The following is a 13,866-nucleotide window of genomic DNA, read 5'->3' as shown; positions in this document are numbered from 1 at the left end:
TGTGAAATAGATCTCAGGGGTTTGTATTACAGCCTACACCTTAAAAAAACAAGATGAAACATAATTTCAATGGATTTACAAAATCAATTAACCAGGCAGTGTTTTATACATTGATCCAAAGTCCCCCAAGTGTGAACCTGGGGCATTGTGGGTTTCTTTGTTTGTTTGTTTGTTTTGTTTTTCTGTTTGTTTGCTTCGGTGGGAGTGGGTTTCAGAGGGGCTGAAACAATGATAATTTGTCAGCACAGTTCCTCTTTAAACATTTGCCCCAAACTGCTCCAAAAACCCACTCATGCTTGCCTTTTTACACATCAGAATTGTGAAGAGTGACTAAGCAAATTTTAGAACATATGTCCTATTTGTGGTTTTGTGTCAAGGAAAGAAGGAGGTAAAGAGAGTTTGTCTTTATCATCAATGCCAGTTGATCAGAACCTTCTTTTTCCTGGACAGTCCTGTTTAAGACCCCTTCCTAGATTTTTCCCTACCTGTCTTCAAAGGCTGTTAATAAGGCTGGCAACGAGAAGTGGAGAGCTGCCACGAATAGCTGTATAATTGAGGCAAAGACTTGGGGTAAGGGGTGGGGAGATGAGGTTGGGACCAGTGCAAGAAGGAGAGGAGTGTCTGATTTTTGGTGTTGTGAACCATAAAACACTGAATGATGGAGCCGGGAAGGATCGCCATGACTGTCTAGCCCAATATCAGCAGCTTGAAGATAAACATAAACGAAGCCCGGAGAAGGTCAGTCCCGCAACAAAGCTCATTCATCAAATGGATGGAAGCTGTGGGTTTGGAAACCAAGACTCTTAGATTCCCTAATATCCTGACAGATATTCTTCTCACCATCTATGTTTCATTTACATACAGTCCATCAACAGCAGAGTTGATTATTCGCAACACAGACACCAAATAGACCACAAAGCTGAAAATATTTATGTGATTCTTTACATGTTCTTTTTTCTGATTTTCAAATTTAATTTATTAGATTTGAACAAATTATTATTTGTTAATTCTTTTTCCTTAAGATTGACTAAGTAGTTTATTTTATTTTTTTTTCCCCCCAAAGAAATACCTCTTTGCTTATACAATACCCATATCTTGGGTGCTTAGTTTGATGAAATTTGATAAGTATATCTACCACCAAAAACAAGATATACAATATTTCTCATCACTGCAGAAAGTTTCCTTATGCCTCTTTCCAGTCATTTCTCCCTTTCTTGTGAGTCACTGTTGATTAGTTTGTTTTTTCTTGTATTTCATATAAATGGAATTACTTAGTATCTTCTCTGGTGCTTGTTGTCTTTTGCTTAACATGGGGATTGGTCTACTTTTTCTGTAAAGAATCAGATAATAAATATTTTCAGCTTTGTGGTCTATTTGGTGTCTGTGTTGCAAATAATCAGCTCTGCTGTTGATGGATTGTATGTAAATGAAAACTTTATTTACAAAAACAGATGGCAGGCAAGATTTGGCTTGTGGGCCATAGTTTGCTAACCCTTGGCTTAACATAATATTTTTGAGATCTATCGATGTTGTTGCCTATATTACTAGTTCATTCTTTTTATTGTTGAAGATTATTTTGTGGTTTGAATATACCACAAATTGTTTATACATTCTCCTGTTGAGGGACATTTGGGTTGTTTCCAATTTTTAGCTTCTATGAATAGGGCTGCTATAAACATTCTTATACAAATCTTTCTGAGAACATAGTTTTCATTTCTCCTGGGTAAATACTTAGATGGGGAGTTGGTGAATCATAGGATAGGTGAATGTTTAACTTTAGAGAAACTGCCAAACAGCTCTTCAGAGTGGTTGTGCCATTTGGCACTCCTATCAGTATGTATGTATTACATTTGCTCCGTATCCTTCCCAACATTCTGTTTAGTCTTTGATTTTAGCAATTCTGGTGTGTAACTCCGTCTCAATCTGAATCATGCTCTCCATCCTTCACGATCATGCGTCCATCTGCCATTTCGTTTATCACTGTTAGCTCCATCTCTTTCCCTCTGTGTTCAGTTTATACCTGTATCTGTAGACCTAGTAGTCTTTATCTCAGTAGCTCCAGTCTGTTCCTAACCATCTGTCTCATTTGTTACTTTATTAAGTCTGCCTTTGCAGAGTGAGTTTTCTCCAAACCTATCCTCAGCTGAATACAGAGGCAGGATAATATTAGCAAACTACCAGTCTTCCATACCACTCTCATTTACTGTTTTCTTTTTTTTACTGACACCTTTATTCCTAAATACAGTGAGTCTGTATCCAAGCCAAACCTGCTATGGACATAGCACGTAACCTTCTCTAGTGCCAGAAAGAGCTTCTCCCACATGCTTACTACTCCGAGAAATTCTTTCAACACGGCATTTTTTTCCTGTAATTAGAAGACCTCGAATGTAATTTCTCTGGAGAAAATAGACATGCTCATTTAAACTCTTTATTATGCAAATAACCAAGAGCTGCTTTCCTGAGAGGATTTTGGTAGCAACAGGAAAAAAAAAAGGGAAGGAGAGTTTCAGGGACAGAAGATGATGTTTGTAGGCGGAAGTGCAATAAAAGCAGGAGGGAGGGAGAGATGGAGGAAGTTGTACCAAAATTGACTCTTTGCATGGCCCTGGATTCTAGTAAGATGGTTGAGCCCTTCCTCATTCTTCCCTGTCTTTTTTTCTTGCTCAGGATTAAATAGCTGCCTTTTTGACTCTGTTGTGAAGGAAGATTTCAGCCCTTCCATGTTTCCTCTCTCCCCTTCTCCCTACTCTTAAAATTCTTAACCTTCGATTGCCCAGTGACTCCAGATTACTCTCTGGCTGCCATTATGCAGTGCATCTTTCTCTTGCTCTCTCATTGTCTCTCTTTTTCTTAAGCCACGTCCAATGATCGTCCCTGGCTGTCTTCATTTTATTTGACTTAATTATTCTGTGTTTCATTTCGTAGGAAACCACTCATACACAAACTTGCATGCTGCAGAGTTAATGGGTGATAATTCTCTCCCCAGGAATATCATTTACAATCCAACTCAGACAACACCCTAAACCAGAGCTATGTGTCTATGAAGGCAAACGGCTGAGTACAAGTTTTTTTAGAATATGATGGGGGCCAAAAAGAAAGAAAGAAAACAAATGGATAGAAACTACATATATTTGAATTTTCAGACACTTGGTGAGCTTGTGGAATGTGTGTTTTATAGAAGAGGGCACTCCCAGACCCTTTTGAAAATAACAAACTATTTCCAACTCTAAAAGCAGTCTACCGCCTGCGTAAAATCCATCTACCATCAGGAAGACAGACTAACAGAATATCATAAATTTGCTATTTGCCATGTTTAAACATGGATATAGATGACATTATGTTCTTGGAGTCCCAAGACCAGGTCTGAATCCTAGTTTGCTACTTAGTAGCAGAATAGTCATATGACTTCAGTAAAGTCTGTTTCAGTTACCTCTTGCTACATAACAAACTATTCCAAACCTAGTGGCTGCAAACAATTATTTATTAGTCCATGGTTTTGTGGGTCAGCAGTTTGGGCTGAGCTCACTTGGGTAGCTCTTCTGTTGGTATTGTCTGGGTTCACTCATGTGGCATCTGTCATTGGCTCCTTGCCAGGGGTTGGCAAGTCCTAGATGGTCTTGCTCACAAGTCTGGTTGATACTAATTATTGTCTGGGTTTATCTCTTTATGTAGACCCTCAACTCCAAGGAGGCTAGCCAGGGCAACCTCACATGTTAGTCTCAGGACAAAACAGAGTACAAGTAGAAAACTTCAAGGCCTCATGAAGCTCAGACTTAGAACTTTTACAGTGTCACTTCTGCCACATCCTGTGGATCAAGGCCAGTCTCCAGAAGCACCCAGAGCCAAGGCAGTGGAGAAAGAGACTCCACCTTTTGATAGGAGAAGTGGCCACATCACATTGCAAAGGGACATAATATAGGAAGGAGAGGGTGGAATTTGTGGCTAAAAATTGTAAACCACCATGCTCTCTGAATCTGTGTTTCTAAATCCGTAAATGTGGACAGAAAACTCCTATCAAGTAGATCAGGATTCTGTTTATTCTGATGACTCATTCTCTTCTCTGCCACTCCCTTCTCTACCAGGCTGCCCTAGACCCTCTTAGGGCTATCTCATCTATGCAGTGTTGCAGACTTCTCTGTAAAAGGCCAGATAGCAAATATCTCCGGCTTTGTGGGTCATATGGTTTCTTTCACAACCACTCTACCCTGCATTGTAGAATGAAAACAGCCACAGACAATATGTAAATGAATGTGTGTGACTGTGTCCCATTAAAACTTTGTGTACGAAGCAGGTGGTGGGTTATGTTAATGAAGCTGATTACCATCTAAGTGCTGATGACTTTTATTTCTTCAAGTCCCCTCCTAGCTCTTCTCTTCATTACAACCAGAGTAATTTTCAAAACCAAATTGCAGCATGCCTCTCACTTACTTAAAACACTCTAATAGCCTCCCAGTGGTCTCAGGGTAAAAGTAAAATCTTGAACATGGTCTTCAAGGCCCTGTAAAATCTCACCTTACCCACTTCCCCAGCTTTACGTTCTTCAGACTTCTTCCTTGCTCTGTAAACAACACTCTTGGAAGACCCCTTCCCGTTCCCTGAACTCTTTATGTTACTGACTGTTTCCCTGCCCGGATAGTTCCTCACCTTTCCTATTTCCTTAGTTATTTTTTTATTCATCCTGCAGCTCTTGGCTCATTTATTCTATCTTCAGAGAAGTCTTCCTGACTCCCAGACTGGATCTAGTCCTCTTGTAAGATCCTGGCCAAGCTCATTTGTCCTTCCTGCCCTTGTACTATAAAACTTTTTTTTTTTTTTTAACTCATATAAATATATAATTTGTGACAACAAGTACATAAAGGTGGGGCTTTGGAGGTGTGTAAGAACAGTCTGTGTATACTATTGAGGTTAAATTGGTATCAAGCCAAAGACGATTGTTATAGATTTAGGATGTTAACTTTAAGTCCATGGTAACCACAGAGAAAATATTGGAGAATATATAAACTCAGAGACAAAGATTAGGGTATAGGTTACAAGGGGCAAGGAGTGATCACAGGGGAGTTAATGCATAATGGGTGTAGGGTTTCTGTTTGGAGTGATGGGAAAGCTCTCGTAGTGCATATGAGGGTAGCACAACATTGTGAATGTGATTAATCCCAGTGAATGGCACGCGTGGAAGTGGTTTAGATGGGAAAGTTTATATTGTACATGTGTTTCCACAATTGAAGAAAGGGCAACTAAAAAGACAATGACAATTGAATGCAATACATAATATCCTGGACAGGCTCTAATACTGAAGGAGAAATAGCTCAAAAGAACATTATTGGGACATATTAAAAATTGGAATATAGACTGTAAGCTTTATACCAATGTTAAAAATTTCTTGAACTTGGTAACTGTACTTAAAATGGTTAGAGAAGTGAATATCCTTGTCCTTAGGAAATGTACATGGAAGAATTAAGTGTTCAAGAAGCATGATATATGCTATTCTCAATCTACTCTCAAATGTTCCAAATATAGATAAATAATGATAAATTAGAGATAGATGATAGAATAGTACAGCAAATGTGGCAAAATGTTAAATTAGAGGATCTGGGTATCTGGGTGGTGGCAGGGTTATGTTGGAGTTCTCTGTATGAGGTTTGTATTATTTTTTTAACTGTCCTGTACATTTGAAATTATTTCAAAATAAAATGTTTAAAAACAAAACAAAACATATGGCTAGAAAGTGGATAAATTCAGGATTTGAACATAGTCTGGCTCTAGAAACTGTGGAAGACCAACAGAAAGAACTTGGATCTTATCTAGCAGGCAAAGGGCAGTTACCATAGGGTTTCAAGCTGGGAGGTGACCTAAGACAAAAAACTTTAGAAAGCTCCCCCTCTCTACTGTGCTTCATCTTCCCATTTGGCTAAACTTGACAGAAGTTGGTGGCCCCAGAGACGTGAGGGCACCCAAGACAGAGAGGGGTTTTGAGGGGTCCTGACTGGGTCTGGAGCTTCACTTGGGCATAACACTGCCCCATAGTCTTTCTCTGTCTTCATCCAAGCCCACACCCACCAAAGACACTAGCTGGTCAGAGGCAGGCAGGATCTGGGTAGAGAAACCAAAATGAGGGGAAGAGGGGGATTGACCTAAAGACCAGGGGCAGGAGGATCATCCATTTGTCCATTGTTGGCCTGTGGGTCTTGGGATCCAGACCCCTGCAGGTGAGTGTTCTGGTGTTGCCTGAGATGGTCAGATCTCGTGACTTGTCGGCTGCACTGATCACATCTATGGGGTCAATATCTTGTGTGTAGTCGCAAATGTCATCCAAGCTCGTCCAGCTATAGCCTTCCCACTTGCATTCATAGGGCCTCTTCCCTGTGTGTTTGCACTCGTGACTCACAAGGTGGGAACACTTGGTATAAGCTTTTCCACAGTTCCCATACTGGCAGCAGTAGGGTCTTGAAACTGGGGATCTCCCTCTGGGTGCCCTTTCCTGGGCCCTGGAGTTCTGCTCTGCTCTTTGTGGAGCAGGTATGGGCTGCTCAGGTAGGAAGGGGTCTTTCTAGGAGTCTGGCTGGGAGTATTTTGGAATTCTAAAGCCAGCAATGATGGGAAACCCAGGTGGGGATATCTCAAGGTCATGGGAATCTTCAAGGGGTAATGGATGAGCCAAAGAGGGGAGCATTGCTTGGGCCTCAGTGGAAGGCATGGTTAGGGCCAATAACATTTTAGGAGTTAATGAAGCTCTGTTAGAAGGTATTGACAAGGGTCCAGAATAAGACATTGTTGGGGCTGTCATGTGGGACATCACTAGGATTCCACTGAGAGTGACAGTGGTGGCCTATTGGGAGGCATCCTTAGATTCCCACTGAAGGTCAGGGCCACCCCTGGAACACTAGGCTCTACTGAGGGTATCATCTGGGGTCCCTTGAAAATCAGCATCCTTGACTGGGTGGGCATTCCCTGACAATAAATCATCTGGGAAGGCCTAAGAGTCACTTGGGGCAGTAGCTCACACCATGCTTAGGCAGGGACATACTGAACTGTTGCCCTACTTCACCCACATTCTGCCTGGGTGCATCAGCAGACACCAAGGGGTTCCTCACCAGCTATGTGTCCTGTGAAAAGTGTTGAATGCCTGGTGGGCTATGGTTCTAACAGGTGTGCACTGCATTACTTCCAGGAGTCTGAGACATGTCCAGGATGGATAGTGACTTCTCGGTATCCATCACAGGCTGGTGCCAGGCCACCTCCTGCACTAAATCAACTCCGCAGCCTCCTGCTCTGTCTCAGCCTCGGATCGGTTGCACATTGGGACTGCATGCTGGTCCAGACCCACTTCAGACCAGAGCTGAGGCTGGCCAATGTGGCAACGCAGCTCAGTTCTCCTGGCATCCCCATGCCACAATCAGCAAGCTCAGCTTCTACTATGAAACGTCTTAATTAAACATTTATTTGTGATAGCTTGGATTATTGTTCAATGAATTTTTACTTTCCTTCCCCTCCCACTGTAGGCAGGGTATACTTCCCACCCTATTAATGTTGGGCTTGGCCATGCTACGTGCTTTGGACAATGGGATGTTAGAAGATGTGGCATCAGCAAAGTCTTGAAGTGCACCTCTGCCATTACCTTGAGCACAACATGCCCTGGGTCATTTTCTGATCCCATAAGAGAGAGAGACATATGGGGCTGAGCTGCGCCAGCTGTCCTGCAGACCAATGAGCATGATGATAAATGCCTACTGTTTTATGCTGCTGAATTTTGGGGTGGTATGTTATACAGCAATGGATGACTAGGAGTTATGTCAGTCTTCTCCACCAGATTAAAAATCCACAATGAAAGTAAATTTGCTTGTTTCACTCAATGTTGTAGTCCTATTACCTAGTATAGAAGATGCATAATAAATAAAGTTTGAATGAATAAATGATTAAGTGAGGCAGTATATGTGGAAGCATTTACCATGTTACAGGCTCATAATTGACATTCAGCAGATGGTGTTTTATAATGGGTTAGGTAATGCTCAATAGAATCTGTATTTAGTTTTCTTCTGGACTTGAAAATACTCTAACCTTATAACTCAGGTTTATGTGCAAGAAAAATTTCGCTAGATCTATAATCAGCTGAGCATTGACTCTACAATCACATTCTTTTACCCGCAGGAAATTTAATATTATTAAGGAAAATAAAATATAAATGCAAGGTCAGGAAGTCCTTTGCTTGTGCTACTTTGTTTTCTAATTTTAAATCTTATTAGTTTAAAGTGATAATAATAAAAAAAAAAAGCCATTGGAGACAGGACAATATTATCACATCTGGAGCAACTTAATAAGATTAGGACAAAGGCTCTATTTTCTTCTTGATGCACATGTGCAGTTCTCATTAACTTTTGGATCATCTCAAGGAAAATATTAGAAAATGTCATGCACCATAAACATTCCACACAAAGGGGGTTAATTAATAGGTACATGTAGTATTAATACAGATGTTAAACATTAACTATGATAAGTGTTCTCTAATAGCTGGTGTCCGTGCATAACTAATGCTCACCATTTTCCTGTCACAGAACTTACAAGAAAACAAAGACACTAGTGCAAATGATTAAGGAAATTTGCATAATCCTTAAGAATTTTGAAAAGCATTACTAAAACGTATATATCCAATACTTTGTCTTTTAGGTGAATCCTTAAAAATAAAGATAGATGTTCTAAAAAACTATTCAAGATAAACTGGGCTTTAAAAAACTACTTCCCAAACATCCTGTATCTCTGAATCAACAAATGCTGGGTATTTGCATGTCTTCCCAATGCCAAAAGTGTAATTTTAATACTTTTTATCTACGTAGAATTAAACTTTGCAAATAAATCAGAGGCTTAAGTATAGAGAACTTGTACTTTTCTTCCCCACTCATTTTGGGTCAGCCAAGGCTTTGTCCTTTGGATTTCTAAGCCTTTTGTATTTTTAAATGTGTTTATGTGAAGAAAATCTGATTACAAATATTAACACACCAGAGGTATGTATGTGTAAGTTTGTGTCTGGTGTTTGAAAAACTAGTGTTACTACAATGTATATATTTATGCATTCTGATATAATATTTAACTCTTTAGTCTTAACATTTCCCTTTGCTTTTCAAAATGCTGTGTTTGTTTTGTCCAAAACAAAATAGAATTCTATCTGTAGCAGACATAGACACAGCCACTTGAATCCCCTTCAGGAAAGGAGTCGCTCCCCAGCTGTGAAGAATGTGGTTCTTGGACAGCCTCCAGCTGTTAGCAACTTCAGGATCCACCACAACTTTTGAGCTGAGGGTACACTCTTCGTGGGACAAGCAGTGACCCAGCAAAGATGATGGTAAAAGGGCTCAGCCTTTCCATCCAACGTAGAACTACTCTAACAGGCAATCTTTGCTTCCATTGGGCAGATGGAAACTTTCTCAGGTCTACATCATAGGTCTGCTGGGTTTCCCTGCTCGGTCCTGCCCCCTTCCTTTTCCTTTCATGGAAGTTACTCCCCAATAAACCCTTTATTCCTCTAATTTCATCTGCGTCTACTTTCTGGAGAACCCAATGGCACACTGTATTTCCCAAGACCTAAGGGACAAATAAATTTGGGATTAGATTAGAAATGACAAAGTTAGAAAAATTCACTACCTAAATAAACAACGGTAACACTATTCTCTGAGTGAAATAGGATGAAATACAGGAAACGTGAGAAAGGGAAAATAGCTCATATTTCTAAGACATGAAGAAATATTGGTGATAAAGATATCAAGAGAGTAAGAATGAAAAGAATTTTCACTAATAACAGAGCCTATAGATAAATGCAACTCCAAACACTTGCAAAAAATAGGTGTCAAACTCTTTATTGTATTTGAAATGTACAGCAATGCACAGATTGTGTATTAAAAACAGTTTTTTGTTGTTCAAAAGTAAATATCTAAATAGATATGCCTTGTAAATGAATCTATTTAACATATTTTTAACAACTAAAATAAAATTTATAGTATCCATATGAGCAAAACTATGTTCGTTTGTGCTAACATGGGGGCCAGAAAAATAGCCTCATTATTCTAAATCATTTTAAAGGTATTCATTAAAATAGCAATCTAACTTCAAAATATTAAGCTCACCAGAGACATGCCACAGACTACATGTGTTGAATGACCCAGCTGAATATAATTTTTGTCATTGAGGACTATTTCATAGTCCTCTGATAGTTTTGAGGTGAGGGACAGACCAAAATGCAGTAACATTCATCTCTCATGTGTATCCAAAGGGGGAAAAACAATGGAGAGAGAAAAGATAGACTTGGTCCTCCATAACAATGGGAGAAAATGTAACAAACCAAGTTTGCATAAGTTTGCAGTTACTTTAAATAGTTTCAAATATTTTCATACAGACTCTCTTCATTGTGATGCGTTTGTGCATTTGCAAGAGCTGGCACCATAGGGAGTAAGTTGAAACATATGTGTCAAACCATCAGTTCATGTGGTAGAAGTAGAAAAATTAGTTGGCTGCATGTGCTGTTTTGAGGGCGGTCCTGGAATGGTAATATTAACCCTTTGGCTGCCAGTACTGAGTTCCTGCTGTCATCTATTCATGGCCATGCCACAGGAAAAACGTGTGTGTGTGTTCATCTTGTCAAAAGAACTGCAAATGGAAGAGTGCTTTACTGACAGTATAACAATTTGTAAATTGGCAACAGCAAGTAAAAGTAGGTTTTTCAAAGCACGCAGGATGGGGGAGAGATTGGAGGTGGACTTTGGGAATTTATAGTCTAAAAAAAAGAGGAGGGAAAATTGCAGATGTCAGGTGAGTTCTGTCCTGGGGGCTTATGGGAACATCAAGGAAGAAGGAAACTCGTCCGAAGCTGATTAATCAGAGATTAGGTTTCTTGACACACCCTACTCCTTGTATTAGTCTCCTGCCCCAAGCTGCGCATGCGTGAAGTCTGGTTGCATCAATGCGGGGCGGCCATCTTGTGTGCCTGCTGTGGCGGGAACCACTTTGTAACCCAGGGCCTGAAGGTCAGCGTAGAGCTCCTTTCACATTTCCCCCTTTTCATCAAGATCTTCTATAGAAAACATCCTTGATGAAGACTGATTTCGTGCTGTCCCAAATGCTAGGGGGTGTCCTAGTCACCCACGTACTGGAAAATGGAAAGGTCCAGTGTCATGTCCCCCGGAGGAGAGAATGTGTCATGGAACTATGGCCAATTGAGGCAACAGTGGCAAAATGGATTCCATCAAAGGTCAGCGACAACATTTCTGAAAGACGTGGGAGGAATATTATTCGGGGCAACAGTATTTTGGGATAAGTGAAGGTAGTTATCAGAAGTTTTGTTCTGTAAGGCATAATGTGTGGGCCTTGAAATCGAAAGCCAGGTTTACCAGCATGATTTTGGAAGTGAGAGATTTTGAACCGTAGCCATTATTCTGGAAATGAAACAATGAATTAAAGATATTATGATGATTTAAGAAGGGAAAAAATTGACAGTCTTTGAAATATGCCCCTAATCCAGTATTCCCAGGATCCAGGATTGAGCAAGCTAAATAAATAGCTTTGGGAATCTCTGGTTCTTGTAATATCTGAATCTTTTCTTTAATGTCCTTAATGTTTTGTTCAGTTTTGCCAGATTGATTTACATAAAAGCAGCATTGCTCCCCTAAGAGGGCACCTGTCCTTCCTTGCTGAGCTGTGAGGACCTTGAGTGCCCCAGAGCTTTGTAGGACAGCCTTTGCTAGGCTGTCTGTCTCCAGTCGCAAGTTCTCTAATGTCTTGATTATATTATTAAAGGTGCTCTTGATAGTCTTGACATGTTTTAGATGGCTTTTTCAAGTTGAGGAATTCCATGAAACCAAAATTTACTTCTCAGAAATTTCCATCCTATATCAGGCTTTTCAATAATTGGGTTGTATTCTCTGGTGTCCTGTTTAGGTCTAAAATAGGTTTTGAGTTGATAAATGAAAGATCCCAGGTTAGCTACATTTTTTTTTTTTTTCTAATTGGTTCCTCTTCTTTAGGTCAGGGAGTAAGGCTGTTACTGTGCAAGTCCCACTCCAGGCTGGTGGTAAGTCTACACAGGCATATATTGTGGCATGGTTGATATAATGGGCTGTAGGAATGGTTATAAATGAGTGAATTACTGTTAGGGACTTATGACCAAGTAAGGCCTGGGAATTGGTCTGGATAGAAATTTGATTGTCAGAGTTATAGACAATGACAACACTGACATTCCAACAGCCTGGAAAAGTTTCCAGTGGTGGAAAAGGCTGTTTCATTTAGTTCGAAATCATCAGTGTCAACTACATCATCAGAGTCCTGTTGATTATTGTCATTAGATGATATCTTTTGCCTTCCTCTTGGCAATACCAGAGGATCTGATTGCAGAAGTTGGCTGGGATAGTTTAGATGAGGTCTAGTACCATTGTCATCTAGTGCAAAGAGAGAAATTCATTACTGTGATGGTTAGGTTTATGTGTCATCTTGGCCAGGTGATGGTGTCCTGTCAAGCAAGCACTGGCCTAACTATTACTGCAGGGACATTTGTGGCTGGTTAATAAACCGGAAGGCTGGTTTATTACATCATCAGTCACTTGACTGCACCTGTGACTGATTACATCCACAAAGGGCATGTCTTCCACAATGAGAGAATTCAGTCAGCTGGATTTAATTCAATCAGTTGAAGACTTTTAAGGGAGAGAGAGAGAGAGAACTATCACTTCTTTGGCTAGCCAGCGAAGTGTTTCCTGAGGAGTTCATCATATACCTTCATTGGAGTTGTCAGTTTGCTGCCCAAGGAGTTCATTGAACACCTTTGTTGGAATTGCCATTTTGCTGCCTGCCCTACAGAATTTGAAGTCGTGCATCCCCACAGTTGTGTGAGACACTTTTATAAAATCTTATATTTACAGATACCTCTTGTTGATTCTGTTTCCCTAGGTAACCTTAACTAATACAATTACGATCTGGAGAATTTGTGCTATGGGGTCCTCCTTTTGTTCAAGAGTAAGGTAAATCCAGTAGGATGGCCATTTCTGATATGTATCTTCTAAGTATCCACCCCTTTTGTTCCTCACTTGGTCTATGCAAAATATGTCTTTAATGTCTATCAAGGTCTGAATGTTTATGGGTACTGCCAATAACTGGGGCACTTCTGTGGGGCCTAAATTAGCACAGACCCAGCAATGTGACAGCTTGTCCAGGTTTGCAGCCCTTTGTATGGCTGGGAAAAAAGGTTTGTAAATGGTCGGGGATGAGGAAGGAAAGAAAGAAGAAAGAAAAGGAAAGATTATAAGTTTCTTGTTCAATAGCTCTTGGGGAAAGTTGTCCACATCAGTTATCTTCTACTTTAGGGTGACCTGAAACTATTTTTAAGGTGAGTTTGTTTTCACCAATAGCTATATTTTTCCAGTGGTTAGGTGGTGTACATTTAAGTCACGATAGGTGTATTCAGGGACCTATACAGCAAGTTTAGTAGCAAGTTTAGGAGGACTTGATATGGTCATTTTCATTGAGGTTCCAAAGAGTTTTTTAATTGATGTCTTTTTCAGTATACAAACTCTCCAGGCTGCAGGTTTTGGGGTTGATTGGAGTCAGGTAATGTTCTCTTCTTTCAGAGGCTTCTTCAACTTGTGAAACGTAAGTTCGAGAGTAGTTCATTAGTGCCTAGAAAAATTTAAGTAGGTCTTGTTAGGCATTAATAAGGTCTGTAAATAATCTGTGAGGAAATAGAAAAGGTATTCCAGTAATAATTTCATGGGGTGTAAGTTTATGCTTTCTGAAGGAGGTTGAGCGAAGGTTGAGCAGGACTAGTAAAGTATTTTAGGCCAGGGTAATTCTAGAGAGTCACTAAGCTTGGCTAATTGTTGTTTGATTATCCCA

General features: G+C 40.1%; 1 pseudogene; it reads right to left on the bottom strand.

The window, feature by feature from the left end:
• Positions 1–6,131: 6,131 nt before the first annotated feature.
• LOC119543823 lies at positions 6,132–7,541 on the bottom strand (annotated as a pseudogene).
• Between the last annotated feature and the right edge of the window lie 6,325 nt (positions 7,542–13,866).

This window comes from Choloepus didactylus, chromosome 9 (genome assembly GCF_015220235.1).
Source record: "Choloepus didactylus isolate mChoDid1 chromosome 9, mChoDid1.pri, whole genome shotgun sequence".
Taxonomy (NCBI): Eukaryota; Metazoa; Chordata; class Mammalia; order Pilosa; family Megalonychidae; genus Choloepus; species Choloepus didactylus.
The sequence above is the reverse complement of the archived record's forward strand: the minus strand, read 5'-3'. Positions and strand labels throughout refer to the sequence as shown.